Consider the following 4,218-nt stretch of genomic DNA (forward strand, 5'->3'; position numbering starts at 1 on the left):
GGATCCGAGGGGCGCGGGAGGACGCGGCGGAGGACGCGGCGCACGCCGGCGGGCGGCAGCGCGGGAGGCGGCGGCGGCGGCGAGGCTCGCTGACGGGAGGAGGCGGCGGCGCGGGCAGGGGCGCAGGCGCGCTCTGGCTGCGCCGAGGGTGCGCGGGCCGCGCGGGCCAGACGCGGGCCCGGGTGGGCCGGCGGCGCGGGTGGCGGCGGCTGCCACGTGGAAGACAGAGATTGGGCGAGGGGGCGCGGGGCGGACGTGTCCGGCCGGACCGGACGTGTCCGGCGGCGCGTCGTGGAAGAAGGCTAGGGTTTCGGGGGTTTGGACTGCGGAATTTCGGGGGAGGGGCTATTTTATAGGTAGAGGGAGCTAGGAGAGTCCAAATGAGGAGCGGTTTTCGCCCACACGATCGTCATCGAACGACCGAGAGCATGGAGGGGAGTTAGCTGGGTTTGGGGTCACTTTGGAAGGGGTGTTGGGCTGCAAAGGGAAAGGGGCTTTACGGTTTCCGGGTTAACCGTTGGAGTACCAAACGACCTCTGAATGGCACGAAACTTGACAGGCGGTCTACCGGTGCTATACCAAGGCCACTTGGCAAACCTCGGGCCATTCCGAGAAGGTTTAACACCCACTCACAACAGGAGACGAAAAGAGGAACGTCGGAGGACATAGGAGCGCCGGATAGCAAAACGGACAACGGGGAAAATGCTCGGATGCATGAGACGAACACGTATGCAATGCAATGCACTTGATGACATGATAAAATGCAACACGCAAGAAAATGACATGGCAACGATGGAGAATAACTAAATGACATCTGGCGCATCGAACTCGGGGCGTTACAACACTCCTCCACTAACAAGGGATCTCGTCCCGAGATCTTAGGACCGAGACGGGAGATAAAAGGGATGAGGAGAAACAAGAACTCAAGAGAAGAAGCAAAGAATCAAGAGCACTCGAGAAGAAGAGAGGAACAAAGAGAATGACAAGAATCGAAATCTCACGGAATCAGATAGACTATGAAACCACTCCAGTTAGAACGAGATAAGAAGTGAATAAGACTGAAAGAATTTAGACAACACTCCGGTTGAACAAGGAAAGAATAGAACACGAACTAGAGAGGATGGAATGATACTTGATGAAGACATGACACAAAACCTCCGGACAGAATTGAAAGAGAATTGAATGAAAAAAATTTAGAAGGAAGGATTGAACTGAGTTGTTGAGAAAATTCAACAACGAAAAGAATAAGCTTGTCGTGGACTTATGGATAACATCTTAGAAATTATGAGGTGATAACCAGCCGCAAACGGAAAAGATAGAATAGCTGAGAAGAACGAAGGAATGCAAAACTCCACTTCAGAAAAAAAAAATGAAGAATTACTTGCGCTTCGAGACGCGAGAAGAAAAGATACTTGAACTCCACCAACAAAATCTTGATGAACTCTTGAAGAATAAATTAAAATGATAATCGAGGAAAAAGAATCTTGAACGAACCATCGTAAGAATTCGAAAATGACTGATGAAAGAGAATGAATCACAGGAAGAATTAGAAGGCAAATATGCTTGAGGGGATTTAGAGAGACGAGAACAAAGAGAACTCGAGCTGATTAACGAACATTTGAATGAAGCGCCGGGATAACTGGAGAACGAAAACTGGAATGATGGCCTCCAGTGAAAATAAACAGAAATCAACTTCTGACACACTCCGGATGGATAAGAAAAGAATATCTGACAATTGGAATAATTTGAGAGGATAAAAGAAGCTAGAACCACGAATCTTTGGGAGAACGGGCAAGATTGAGAGGAAAAACTCTTCTTCGGTCTTCAAAAGACGACGAGAAACACCACCAAAATTACTGAGATATTCCGGGAGAATGGAAAGCAAAGAGGTTGAAGCAAGATGACAAGAATTTGAAAATGATCTTGGAGAAGGCATGTGACTAATGGAATGCATTCTTACGTCACAATTGAAAAGAATTGAGAAACACTTCGGGGGAATTAGGAGAGTCAGGTAAGATCCTGGGAAAAGACCTGTGGGTTAGGGCCCACTGAAGATAAAACACCGTTGAAAAGGATGATGAACAGATAGATGAAGCACCGGAACAATTGAAATATTTGAATGAGGTGACAACCTCGAATTAATTCAAACACAGACGAATCTCCTGAGATGTCTTACGAACTCCGGAATGATTAACTGGCGAGAGGCGAACGAGCAGGGAAAACACTTGAGCTGAGGGAAAGAATATAATCAACCCGAAAAACTTGAATTGAGTCCACCGTAAAAGAGATGAAGAATGTCGAACAAAAGAGAATTCACCGGTTGAAACAATTGACGAAAGACTGAAGAGGCTCCAAACGAACGAAATATATTGTCGAGAGAGAGTCAGACTCCGGGAAGAAAAAGGGTGGGAGGGCGCGAAAACAAAGGCAACTTGGAAGGGGAAACCGACGAATATCTTGAAGAGAAAACACCGGTTGAAATCATTGAGGAGAGAAAGCAAAGACTTCGCGTGAGTAGGATGGATACTCGATTATGGACTCCAGTTCCGAGAAGAAGAACAGGGAGGGCGGGTGGGAAAGAAAACAACTGAGGATTGAACTCAAAGATGAAGAGGCTTGAGTCGACTTGACGAGAAAAGCACCGGATGAAAAGAGCTGAGAACCAACGATCAAAAAACCAACTGAGTGATCCTAAAGAAAAATTTGAAGGGGAAGAGAAGTAATTCAAAACACCTACGTCAAGATTCCTGACCAGAGCGACAAAGGGGATGAGGAGTAAAAAGAATTCCTACTCTCCGATATAACTAGACTCCGAAAACAGTTTTCTTCTAGACTCAACATCGGCCAGACTACACGATCAATCAAGGGGGCTCCTAGGGTCGGTCGAGGCTCTGATACCAACTTGTCACGCCCAATACGCGACCCTATCCAAAAGGAACTCAAAGGTCCCACCAAGGATAGACCCGCATATTGAAACGCTTTTGCAAGGTGGATATCATTACATCAACATTACATAATAAATGGGGATACATACAAGAGGCATACAATGCCACACGAATACAACATCACAATACATAAGAGCATCATCATGTACACTATTTAACAAGCTCGATTCACTCACCACAAGTCATTGCATGACAAGATAAACATAGCATCATCAAGAAGACATGTTTGTGAAACAAACCAAGTCAAGAACAAGTCCATAGCATGCAAGGATCAACTACAACAACCTTGGCTAAATTGAATAACAAGTAAACAATCTGCCAGGAAACATTTTGAAGCAAAAGTAGAGCACTCAAATGACATGCTAGACTACTCCATAATTGCAACAAGAGGCATGAATGGATAGACAATAACCACATGTTCAAAACACCCTTACTGAAGTATCTCAAAATATGCATGGATCTCTTTGTAACATCATGTTTACATGGCATTAAAATAACAGCAGAACAGGAACTAAAATCAGCAACATCACGATGCCTAGTTTGCATGCTTGTGCTAGTCACCACATTGATCACAAAAAAACATGGTGAGCACCTCTGTAAAAAAGACATGGCATAGTTCAAAACACATGTAGACATCAACCTCATAGGATGCACACATCAATCACGGCAAAAATGACAAAAGAGCTTATTCTGATAATAGACAGCAGAAAACATCATGAAGCACTCTTACAACAATGTTTCAGGCACCAAGATGACCTCAAATGAATATGATGCAATGGAATGAAATGATGTACTCGTCGAGACGAACAATTTCACATATTACATGCACGAAACGGAGCTACGGATGCAGAGATATGATGGCATGAAAATTATTGCAGATTCGGGGACTTAGGCAAATTTTCACCTCACGAAAAACGTGGACGGGGAGGACCCGGGACAAAGATATCCGGGACGGCGGAGGTGTTTGGTTCGGCGACGTGGTGGATCTGGTCCACCTCCAGATCCGGTGAAGCTCCGGCGAGGTGGCGGCGAACTCCGGCGAGGAGGAGGCCGGAGCAGGCATGGGAGGACGGAGGGGCGCCGGGGATGGCTGGATCCGGTCTGGCCCGATCGGATCCGCGGCGGGGAGGCGGCGAATGGCGCGCGGCCGGGGGTCGGTGGCCGGAGGCGGCGAGGGAAGGCGCCGGCAGAGGCGAGCTCCGGCCGGACGGAGCTCCGAGCGCCGGCGGCGGAAGCCGCGGCGGCGGACGGACGAGGCGGCCCGGGCGGCGCG

The sequence above is a fragment of the Triticum dicoccoides genome, chromosome 4B (assembly GCF_002162155.2).
Source record: "Triticum dicoccoides isolate Atlit2015 ecotype Zavitan chromosome 4B, WEW_v2.0, whole genome shotgun sequence".
Lineage (NCBI taxonomy): Eukaryota > Viridiplantae > Streptophyta > Magnoliopsida > Poales > Poaceae > Triticum > Triticum dicoccoides.